Source organism: Rhinopithecus bieti, unplaced genomic scaffold, assembly GCF_001698545.2.
Source record: "Rhinopithecus bieti isolate Rb0 unplaced genomic scaffold, ASM169854v2 scaffold_11397, whole genome shotgun sequence".
Taxonomy (NCBI): Eukaryota; Metazoa; Chordata; class Mammalia; order Primates; family Cercopithecidae; genus Rhinopithecus; species Rhinopithecus bieti.
Window position 1 is genome coordinate 22,617 of NW_016806706.1, and position 12,730 is coordinate 35,346.

A 12,730-nucleotide genomic window follows, 5' to 3' on the forward strand; every position below is an offset into this window, starting at 1 on the left:
GTAAGCAATTTTCATATATCCTAGATACTAATTCATTCTCAGTCACGTGTGCTTCTGGGATCACAAGACTATCAGGACATGATGCATTATATTGTCAGGATGTGGTCCAATATGCCAGGATGCATAAAATATGAAACCTCATAGACAAACTCACTGTTGGTAGCACTGTTATAAAAACATAATAATTCTGATAAATTCTATTTCATGCATTTCCCCTCAAAAATGAAAAAAAAAGGTGCATTTATAATTTTTAAAAGTATGCCAGACACAGTGACTCACGCCTGTAATCCCAGCACTTTGGGAGGCCAAGGTGGGTGGATTACTTGAACTCTGGAGTTTGAGAGCAGCTTGGGCAACATGACAAAACTCTGTATCTACAAAAAATACAAAAATTAGCTGGGCGTGGTGGCACACACCTGTAATCCCAGCTACTTAGGAGGCTAACGCAGGAGGATCAATTGAGCCTAGGAGGCGAAGGTTGTAGTGAGCTGAGATCACATTACTGCACTCTAGCCTGGGTGACAGTGAGATCCCATCTCAAAAAAATAAATAAAAACAGCTATAGTAAATATAATTTGTATACCATAAAGTTTACCACTTTACAATATACAATTCAGTGGTTTTTAGTATACTCACAAAGTTGTCCATTTATCACCACCATCTAATTCCAGAACATTTTATCACTCCAAAAAGAAGGCATACATTTAAGCAGCCAATTCTCATTGCCTCCTTACCACCCCCCAATCCCTGGCAAACAATATTCTACTTTCCATCTCTTTGGATTTGTCTATTCTGGGGATTTCATAAGAATGAAAATATATAAGTTGTGGTCTTTTGTGTCTGACTTCTTACACTTAGTATAATGTTTTAAAGGTTCATTCACATTATAATATGTATCAGAATCTCATTTCTTTTTATGATTCAGTAATGACTAATGTTCCATTTTATGGAACATTATCATTATATGGAATACACCACATTTTGTTTATCCAGTCATTAATTGATAAACATTTGAGTTGTTTTCACTTTCTGGCTATTATGAGTAACAGTGTTACAAACATCTGTGCCCACGTTTTTGTGTGGACATGTTTTCAATTGTCTTGTATATATAAGTGTGGAATTGCTGGGTCATATGATAATTCCTAAAAACAAAAAAAAAAACATTTTGAGGAACTGCTGAACTGCTTTTCAACGTGGTTGCATCATTTGACGATCCCATGAGTAATGTATGGGCATTCCAAATTCTCCACATCCCGTCAACACTTGTTATTATACATTTTTAAAATTACAGTCACCCTAGTGGGTGTGAAGTGGTATCTTGTAGTTCTGATTTTTTTTTTTTTTATTTAGTCTTAGATGACTAATAGAGTTGAGCATCTTTCATGTGCTTATTGGCCATTTGTCTTCTGGGGAGAAATGTCTGTTAAGATCCTTTACCAATTTTTAAATAGGGCTATTGGTGTTTTACATATTCTGGATACAAGTTCCTTTTCCAATGTATGATTTTCAAATATTTCCTGTGATTCTATGGGCTGTCTTTTCACTTTCTTGATGGTATCCCTTGAAGAACAAAAGTTTTTCATTTTTATGAAGTCCAAATTATCTATTTTTTTTCTTTTGTTGTTTGTGCTTTTGGTGTCTAGGAAGCCACGGCCCAATCCAAAGCCATAAAGATTTAAGCATAATTTTTCTTCTAAGAGTTTTACAGTTTTTCTCTAAATATAAGAGTCTTATATTTAGTTCCCATTTGAGTTAATTTTTATATATGATGTGAGATAGGGATCTCAATTCATTCTTGTGCATGTGGCTAATCCAGTTATATTAACATAATTTGTTGAAAAACAAACTATTCCTTCTCTCGTTAAACGGTCTTGACACTCTTCCTGAAAATCAATTGAACATAACTACAAGAATTTATTTCTGGCCTTTCAATTCTATTTCATTGATCTATATTTGCATTCTTATGTTAGTACTACATATTAACTTCGTAGTAAGTTTTGAAACATGGAAGTTTAAAATTTTTCAACTTCGCCTTTTTCTTTCAAAATATTTTGACTATTCTGAGTTCCTGGCATTTCTTTGAGACTGAGTCTTGCTCTGTCACTCAGGCTGGAGTGCAGTGGTGCAATCTCAGCTCACTGCAACCTCCGCCCCCCAGGTTCAAGCGATTCTCCTGCCTCAGCCTCCATAGTAGCTGGAACTACAGGCGCATGCCACCACTCCTGGCTAATTTTTGTATTTTTAGTAGAGACGGTGTTTCACCATGTTGACAGGCTGGTCTCAAACTCCTGACCTCAAGTGATCCACTAGCCTCGGCCTCCTAGAATACTGGTATTACAGGTGTGAGCCACCATGCCTGGCCTCTTGGTGTTTTCATATGAATTTTAGAATTATCTTGTTGATTTCTGTAAAAAAAAAAAAATAGGAGTTGGGATTTTGATAATAATTACATTGAATCTGTAGATCAACTTGGACGGTACTATTATTTTAACAATGTTAAGTCTTTCACTCCATGATCATGGGATATTTTTCATTTATTTAGGTCCTCTTTAATTTTTTTCTATGATGTTTTATATTTTCCAGTGTATAAGCCTTGTACTACCTTTGTTAAATTTATTCTTATTTTATTCTTGTTTATGCTATGATAAATAGAATCTTTTCTTAATTCCATTTTCATATTTATTATTTTTTAAGTTAGTATATAGAAAACTGATTTTTGTATCTTGATCTTGTATCCTGAAACATTGGTGAATTTGTATTAACTCTAATGCTGCGTGTGTGTGTGCACGTGTGTGTGTTCCTTAGTATTTTTTATATATAAGTTAATGTCAACTGTGAATAAAGATAGTTTTCCTACCTGCTTTCCAAGCTTAATGTCTTTTAATTATTTTTCTTACATAATTTCCCTGGTTAGAACCTACAGTACAATGTTGAATAGAAGCAGAGAGATGAAACATCTTTGTCTTGTTCCTAATATTAGAGGGAAAACTTTCAGTCTTTCAACATTAAGTATGATGTTAGCTGTGGGTTCTTCATAGATGCCCTTTAATGGGTTGAGGAAGTTCCCTTCTATTCATAATTTACTGAATGTTCTTGTCATGAAAGGGTGCCAGATTTTTTCAATTGCCTTTTCCACATCTATAATCATGTTATTTTTGTTTTTTATGCTATTAATATAATATATATTATGTTGATTGATTTTTCATATGTTAAACCAACCTTGCATTCCTGGGATAAATTCCTCTTGGTCATGATGTATAATTCTTTTTATATAAAAAATCACTTAAAACAATAATTCTTTTACTCTGCCAAGGGGTTCTATGTGTGTGTTGGGTTGCACCTTTAATGCTCCAGCAGGCAGCTTATAATTCTGCCTTGCCTGTCACTTGTTGCTTGCATAGAGCCACAAAAAGTCAACCAGAGGTAAGAGTTTCAGGCCTTCTGAGATTTCTCCTGGCCTTCTAGATTCCCAAGTATATGCCATAGTTTTCAAAGTCAACTATGGACATCTCATTACCTAATGTGGTGATTAATTTAAGGTGTCAATTTGACTAGGTAAAAGGATACCCAGGTAACTGGTAAAATATTATTTCTAGGAATACTGTGAGGATGTTTCCAGAAGAGATAAGCATTTGAATCAGTAGATTGAGTAAAGAAGACCCACAGTCACTAATGTAGGCAGGTGTCATTCAAACCATTGATGATAGATAGAACAAAGAAGCAGAAAAAGTTTGAATTTGCTCTCTCTTCTGGAGCTGAGACATCCATCTTTTCCTCTCCTCAGACATCAGAACTCCAGATTCTCAGCTGGGCGTGCTGGCTCACGCCTATAATCTTAGCACTTTGGGAGGGACCTTAGGAACCTTACCTGAGGTCAGGAGTTCAAGACCAGCCCAGCCAACATCGTGAAACCCTGTCTCTTCTAAAAATACAAAACTTAGCTAGGCATGGTGGCACATGCCTGTAGTCCCAGCTACTCAGGGGGCTGAGGCAGGAGAGTCACTTGAACCAGGGAGGTGGAGGTTGCAGTGAGCCAAGATCAAGCCACTGAACTCCAACCTGGGTGACACAGTGAGGCTCTGTCTCAAAAAAAAAAAAAAAAAAAAAAAAAAAAAAAAAAAAAAAAAAAAAAAACATGAACTCCACATTCTCAGGCAATTGGACTCAGACTCTCAGACTTACATAGTCCCTCCAGTTTTTCAGGCCTTCAGCCTAGGACTGAGAGTTAAACCACCTGCTCCCTTGGTTCTTAGGTCTTTGTACTCAGACAATTGCAACAACAGCTTCCCTGGTTTTGTAGCTTGCAGACAACCTATCAGGACATCTTAGTCTCCATAATTGTATAAGCCAATTCCCATAACAAATATGTGTGCATTTATGTATGTATGTATGTATGCATGCATTTATGTATGTATATGTAATACCAGCAGCAGACCATCTGGAGTGGCCACACTGTGAAGACACAGGCTGCAGTCGGGGAGGTGCAGCTGGGGCTGTGCACTCCCCAGAGCTAGCAGGGGATAGGAAAAGGTGGGAGCTCCTTGCCCTACCAAGTTAGTAGGCTAGGAGCCCTCTCTCTGGGGCTCAGCTGTAGCCACCCAGCCACAGCTCCAGACCTGGGCCTCCCTGTGCTCTCAGGAACTGGGAAGCTCCCCTGCTCCCACAGGCTTGGAAGTGCCTGCTCCCACTCCCTGGCCTCTCCCTGCTTCCAGCACCTGCTCTGGGGCAGAGCAAAGTTGTGGTTGAGCCTGGGCATTGTCACAACCTGGCCAGCTGTACATGTGTTCAGGATGGTGCTGACACAAGAGCCTCCAGCTGCTTCAGCCCCCTCCAGACTTTGGGCACCAAAGAGCATGGCAGGCAGGTGGGAGGGGCAGTGACTGATGGCAGCTTGGCATGGGCCTGCAGACACCCCTCAGTGTGGACAGCCAAGGTGCCCTGGATGACATGTTGATGAGGGCAGGAGGCAGACAGGTTCCTGGATGGGAAGGGGTGGGTCCCCAGTAAAGCCCCTCCTTTGAGCCAAGAATGGCCTGAAGCCTGGGGGCCAGGCTGCCAGTTCGGGTAGAGTCTGTGGCCCAGAGTGAGAACTTATGGTGGTTTTCCTGGGCCCACCCATGGCTGCCCATGGACTAATAAGCACACACTTCCTCCTTTCTGAAGCCCATAAAAACCCCAGACTCAGTCAGACTCACACAGATGTCAAGACTACCAGCTGTGAGAAAGAGCTGTCCACTTCGGGTCTCCTTGACTCATCAGGATGAACTGCCTGCAGAAAAGAGCTACCCACTGTGGGTCTCCTCTCCACTGAGATCTGGACACTCATCAGGATCACCTACCTGCAGAAAGGAGCTACCCACTTCAGGTCTCCTGATAGCTGTTCTGTCGCTCAGTGAAACTCTTCACCTTGCTTGCCCTCTCCACCTTGCTTGCTTACATACCTCATTCTTCCTGGACGCAGGATAAGAACTCGAGTCTCACCAAATGGCAGGACTGAAAGAGCTATAACACAAACAGGGATGAAACACACACATACACGCCCTGCTTGCCATGTTACAGATGACAAGGAGAGAAGAGCTGTGGCCCTTTAGGAAGCCCGGACCTAGAGGCTTCCCAAGCCAAGACTGTGACACCCTCTTTAGGGCTCTATGGTTCCTGGTGTCTCCAAGCTTCCGGGTGCTACGTGTTCCCCTCATCCAGATGTGGGTATCTGGAACAGAATCTGCACACGGTGCATCTGGACCAGCCACAGCCTCGCATGGAGCCAGCACCTGTGCTGGTGCCTGGAGCTGCCTGCCTTGCCACAGTAGCTGGCATACCAGGCCGTGCACAGTGGCTGGACCCCAAGCTCACTGTCCCACACACTCCTTACCACTCTGAACCTGGTTCACTGTTGCCAGGTGTGGGATCTGGGCCAGTAGCCCGAGCTGAGCACAGCTTGCCAGGCCAAGTGGGCAGAATGAGTCCAGCAGGCATAAGCAAAACTCAGGCAGAAGGTGCCACCAGCCACAGAGGTTTCTGGCTGGTGAAGCAACATCCTAAGGATCCTGTGACATATGTATGTATACATGTATGTGTATACATGTATGTATGTATTTATCTATCTATCTATCTATCATCTATCTTTCCATCCATCCATTCATCTTATTGGTTTTTTTTCTCTCGAGAATCCTGCCTAATATACTCAGTTTTTCCTTTTAAGTGTTTAGGTCAGCCTTTTGCTAGCCCTAAATGGCAATACTGCTTTAGGCAGCTGTAATATTAAACAACTGCTGCTTATTGTCTTTGTCAAACTCCCTGCTGGCGGAGCTGTTTGCACAAAGTGAGTTCTGAGTCATGTCAAATAAATACAAGCCCTGAGAATGGAGTTTTTCAGTAAGGTGCTAGACAGGCTGAATACTAAAAAATACCCTAGGGATGAGGCTTTCCAGGACCTCTTAACCTGTTCTGCCTTCTCCAATGACGGTGGGCTGGTGGGTTTCACAGCTACCATAGTTGTGAAGCTGTTGGTCTTTAAAGCTACTGTAAAGCTGGGGAGAGTGAGAAGGTATTAGGAAGAATTAAAACACTACAAGTCCCATTGTTCTTACTGAGATTCAGCCATCTGTATTAAATAAATACTTCTTGGATTTTTATAAGCTTTTAGTTAGTTTCCAGCATTCTGAAAAAGTTAATTTTGACAATCTCCCAGTGTTCTTGTTGCTTTTATGGAGAAGTAGATTTTCAGAGGCCCTTACTTTACCATTCTGGAAGTTGAGGTCACACTTTCCATTCATACGTTATATTGTAAAATATATACATGACTGGCTGGGCACGGTAGCTCACACTTGTAATCTCAGCACTTCAGGAGGCCAAGGTGGGCAGATCACCAGAGGTCAGGAGTTGGAGACCTGCTTGTCCAATACAGTGAAACCCCATCTCTACTAAAAATACAAAAAAAAAAAAATTAACTGGGCATGGTGTCAGGCACCTGTAACCCCAGGTACCTGGGAGGCTGAGGCAGAATCGCTTGAACCCAGGAGGCAGAGGTTGCCGTGAGCCAAGACTGCACAACTGTACTCCATGCTGGTCAACAGAGTGAGACTCTGTCTCAAAAAAAAAAAAAAAAATAATGCATGACATATATATTCCTTCCACTTCTTACTGGAAGTGAGTACCAAACCTTCTGCTTACAATTTTACATATTTGATGATTGAAGAATTTTCCATAGACCAGCTTATGGCTTAGCTGATGAAACCTGTTTAACATTTGCTTCTCCTCCACTACTTAAATACTTTCAGTGCTGGTTACTGTAAGAAATATTAGGAGAAGATCTCAGGCCCTGCATCTTTGCATCACAAGATAGGGTTGGCACAGTGGGACTAGGGACTATTCCTGGATGCCATTCTTACATTAGAAGGGTTGGAAATAGCTTAACTATATGGAAGTAACTGTGATCTACAAATATATATCCTGCTAGATGCCAAAAAAATATATCCCCAGCTCAGTTTGTGATGTGTTCCCAAAGATATATATGGCCATTTCAACACCACCAGATAGTAAAAAAAAAATGTGATAGAGGGAAATTCAGGGTGAAATGAGACAACAGACTCAAGCTATTGTGGTTAAAATATCTTACTTTTATAAATTTTACCAAGCCAAATTGCTATGTGAACACATTGCTAGGCCCACAGCTTTGAAATCAGCCTGTTCAAGTTTAGAGACCCTGAATTTTAAGCTTAGATAACCCCCATCACCCTGCCCACTACCTGGTCCTTTGTCTGATTTCTCTCTGGGTTTCTGCTTTTTTTTTTTTTTTTTGCTTTTTTTTTTCATTCTGCAGTCTCTGCAGACCACTGCCTTTCTCTGCTTAACTACATACATTGTCCAGATTGGCTGGCTGAGCCCCTTGTACGTACTTCCAGTAGGACTGCTACACACCAGCTCATCAACATCCATCTGTCCCGTGTCCAAAGAGAACATGATGCTCTTTACTTCAGCTTATTAATTGGATATCTTTGGTTTAGGTGTTCAACCTTAATCCAATAAACTGAGACTAGGTAGAGGTAAAGTCCCACAGAATAGGTACAGCCTTAGGAATCCCTCCTGTGCGTGAATAGAGGTATAAGTAATTCACAGAAAATGGGAATTGGCTAAGTTGACACTTCAAAAAGTACTGGACTATAGAAAAGTTGAATAGGTTTAAGTAATAGGTACAGAAAACCTTCTCTAAACACTTAATATGCAAATATATTTTGGGATTTTTCACTAAGGATATATTTTACATGTCTCTCAAAATTGTTGCAAAGGTTCTCTACCAATCACATGATTGTGATTGCAAACAGATTTATTATGCACAGATAGATGAACAGCAGGAATAAATAGAAGCCTAGGATCCACAGCAAGCCAGTCCTCTAAGTCTCAAGAAAGCTGCTGAGTGTGGAAAGGGCCTTATCTGTGTGTGCTCCACATCCCACTGCAGCTGAGGGACACTGAAAGCACTGTGCTCTGGGTTTTATACCCTAGGTGGCACTAGGATCACCGAGAACAAGTGCTGCAGTACACCCTGTTCTGCGAGGAACAAGGACACAACATGGATTATTCTGGACATTACCTCTCTATCTCAGAAAGTTGCATTCTAAGGTTATTCTGAGAACTACAAGTTGCAGGGAGAGCTGGATTGGCCAAGATCACCCAAGGACCTATCCTCCTGTGTGTGCATTCCCAGAGAACCAATTCAGGTTAGGGGAATCATAAGACTAGTGGTATTCTAAGAAACACATTTTGGGAAATTCTAGATTAAATAGCAACAAAGTTAATACAGGACAGGCACACCTCATTTTATTTGCAGTTTGCTTTATTGTGCTTCACAGATACTACATGTTCTTTTTTTTTCTTGTTTTTTTTGCAAATTAATGGTTTGTGGCAACCCTGCATGGATCAAGTCTATCAGTACCATTTTTCCAACAGCATGTGCTCACTTTGTTGTGTCTCTGAGTCACATTGTGGTAATTCTTGCAATATTTCAAACATTATTATCATTATCATTATATCTGTTATGGTGACCTGTGATCAGTGATGTTTGATGTTACTATTATAATTGTTTTGGAGCACCATGAACTGAGCCCATAAAACAGCAAATTTAATCAATAAATGTTGCGTGTGTTCTCACCGCTCCAATGACCAGCTGTTCCCCATTTGTCTTTGTCTCCCCAGGCCTCTCTATTCCTCCAGACACAACAATATTGAAATTAAGCCAACTAACAACCCTACAATGGCCTCTAAGTGTTCAAGTGAAAGGAAGAGACGCACATCTCTAACTTTAAATAAATAGCTAGAAATGACTATGCTTAGTGAGGAAGGCATGTTGAAAGCCAAGACTGGGAAGCTAGGCTGCTTGGCACCAAACAGCCACATTATGAATGAAAAGCAAACACACTTGGAGGAAATTTAAAGTGCTACTCCAGTGAACACACAAATGATAATAAAGCAAACCAGCCTTAATGCTGATACGAAGAGTTTTAGTGGTCTAAATAAATCAAATCAGCTACTATACTCCCTTAAGCCAAAACCGAATCCAGAGCAAGATCCTAACACTATTCAGTTCTATGAAAGCTGAAAGAAGTAAGGAAGCTACCCAAGAAAAGCTAGAAGATAGCAGAGATTCATTCATGTGGTTTAAGGAAAGAGGCTATCTCCATAACATAAAAGTGTAAGGTAAGGCAACAAGTGCTGATGTAGAAACTGCAGCAAGTTATCCAGAAGACCCAGCTAAGATCTTGATGAGGATGGCTACATAAAACAACAGATTTTCAATGTAGATGAAACAACTTCTATTGGAAGAAGATGCCATCTAAGACTTTCATAGCTAAAGAGGAGAAGTCCATGCCTGTTTTCAAACTTTCAAGGACAGGCTAACTCTTCTTGTTAGCAGTTAATTCAGTTAGTGACTTGAAGTTGAAGCCAGTGCCCATTTACCATTCCAAAAATCCTAGGGTCCTGACAAATTATACTAAATCTTCTCTGCCTGTGCTCTATAAATGGAACAAGAATGTCTAGCTGGCAGCACATCTGTTTACAACACGGTTTACTGAATATTTTAAGTCCACTGTTGAGATCTACTGTTCAAAAAAAAAAGTGTCCTTTCAAAATATTACTGGTCATTGACAATGCACATGGTCACCCAAGAGCTATAATGGTGCTGTACAAGGAGATTAATGTTGTTTTTATGACTGCTAACACAACGTCTATTCTACAGCCCATGGATCAAGGAGTTATTTTGATTTTTAGGTATTATTATTTAAAATATGCATTTAATAAGGCTAGAGCTACCACAGACAGTGATTATTCTGATGTGGGGAAAGCACATTGAAAACCTTCTGGAAAAGATTCACCATTCTAGATGCCATTAAGAACATCTGTGATTGGGAGGAGGGAAAAATATCAACATTCACAGAAATTTGGAAGAAGTTGATTCCAGCCCTCATGGATGACTTTGAGAGGTTTGAGATTTCTGTGGAGAAAGTACCTGCAGATGTGGTGGAAATAGAAAAACAACTAGAATTAGAAGAGGAATCTGATGTGACTGAATTGCTGCAATCTCATGATAAAACTTGAATGGGTGAAGAGTTGCTTCTTATGGCTGAGCAAAGAAAGTGGTTGTTTGAAAAGGAATCTACTGATGGTGAAGACTCTGTAAATATTGTTGAAATGACAACAAAGGATGTAGAACAGTGCATAAACTTAGTTGATCAAGCGGAGACAGGGTTTGAGAGAATTGACTCCAATTTTGAAAGAAGTTCTACTATGGGTAAAATGCTATCAAACAGCATTGCATGATATGGAGAAATCTTTTGTGAAAGGGAGTCAATCAATGCAGCAAACTTCATTGTTGTCTTATTTTAAGAAATTGCCATAGCCACTCCCAACATTCAGAAACTACCATTCTGATCAGTCAGCAACCTGACCCTGATCAGTCAGCACCTACCAACATTGAGGCAAGACCTTCCACAAGCAAAATGACTGTGAATCTAGTGGGCATGGTGGTGTGGGCCTGTAGTCCCAGCTCCTCAGGAGGCTGAAGCAGGAGGACTGCTTGACCTCAGGAGTTTGCGGCTGTAGGATACTATGATCACATCTGTGAATAGCCACTGTACTCAATCCTGGAGAACACAGCAAGACTCCATCTCTTATAAAAATAAAAATAAATTTAAAACTTGCAACTTGCAAAGGCTTAGATGATCATTAGCAATTTTAGCAACAAAGCACTTTTAATTAAGGTATGTGCATTGCTTTTGCAGATACAATGTATTATTGTACAAAGTATTATTGCACACTTAACAGACTACAGTATAAACATAACTTGCATATGTTTTGGGAAACCAAAAAATTTGTGTGACTCACTTTACTGCGATATTTACTTTATGTGGTGGTCTGGAACAGAACCTGAAATCTCTCTGAGGTATGTGTGTATTATTAACTCAGTAAAGTAATTTTAAGGGTCTTGTGCTGGCACCCCTCTAAGCATTTTTATAATCTTTATGGCAGTTCCATGTGGTAGGTTCTATTTTCACAGATAAGGAGACTGAGGCATAAGAAGTTAAGCAATTTGTCCAAAGTTGCACAACTAGAAAGTTGAGATGCTTGACTTTGCATCCAGGCAAAGTCTCATGCTTAACCCCTGTACTGTATAATCTCTGTGGTCTCTTTGAGTTCTGAATCCTACGGCTCTTCCATGAACTTTGATGTTTTATATTCAGCAATATGTAAAAAGACTGTTCTAACAACAAGCACTAAGGATGCTGTTCCTTGTTTCTTTTTTGCTTTATTACAGAACAGCATTCTTTTTCATCACCTACATTTCTGCTTTGAATCATGGATCCTTCATCTCTCAAGGCCTTCGAGTTAGAAGACAGATTTCTACTTCTTTTCGATGAAAAAAAAGAAAAAAAAAAGTTATTCTGTTTTTCTTCAGTGTCCTGGGTCATTTAATAAAGTGAATGAAAAATTTTCTCATTTCTAATTTTATTAACAATAAATTATTCCTATTGCCAGGGTTCACCTTAAATCCCCAAATCAACTAGTTAAAATAGAGGCACATCTGAGAACCTCTAGATTAAAAGAAGAAAGATAAAGTCTACAGAGACATAAATATTTTACTCTTTTGTAAAAATTGAGGCGTATATACAGTTTGCTCTTTCATCTGGATTATGCTATGTTGTTTGTCCCCAACAAGAAAAGTATACTGTGGGCTAAGCCTGGCGGCTCATTCCTGTAATCCCAGCACTTTGGGAGGCCTAGGTGGGAAGATTGCATAACGCCAGGAGTTCGAGACAAGCCTGGGCAACATAGTGTGACCTCTTCTCCAACACCACCAACACCACCAACAACAAAATTTTAAAATTAAAAATTAGCCCAGAGTTGTGTTGCACACCTGTAGTCCCAGCTACCTGGGAGGCTGAGATGGGAGGATTGCTTAAGCCCAGGAGTTCTGAGGCTTCAAGCCACTGCACTGCACCCCCAGCCTGGGCGACAGGGCAGAGACTCTGCCTCAAAAAAAAAAAAAAAAGGCTCAATAGTGTAAATTATGTTACATAAAATGTCTCTATACAGTCCTATATAGACCGACGAGGAAAACCAATGAAATATAAAGTTTTCATAATATTAATGTACAATTTCAAATAATCCTATATATTACTATACACTAGAAAGAATATGGTTACAAAAAGCATTTCCATGAGGGCTGTGATTG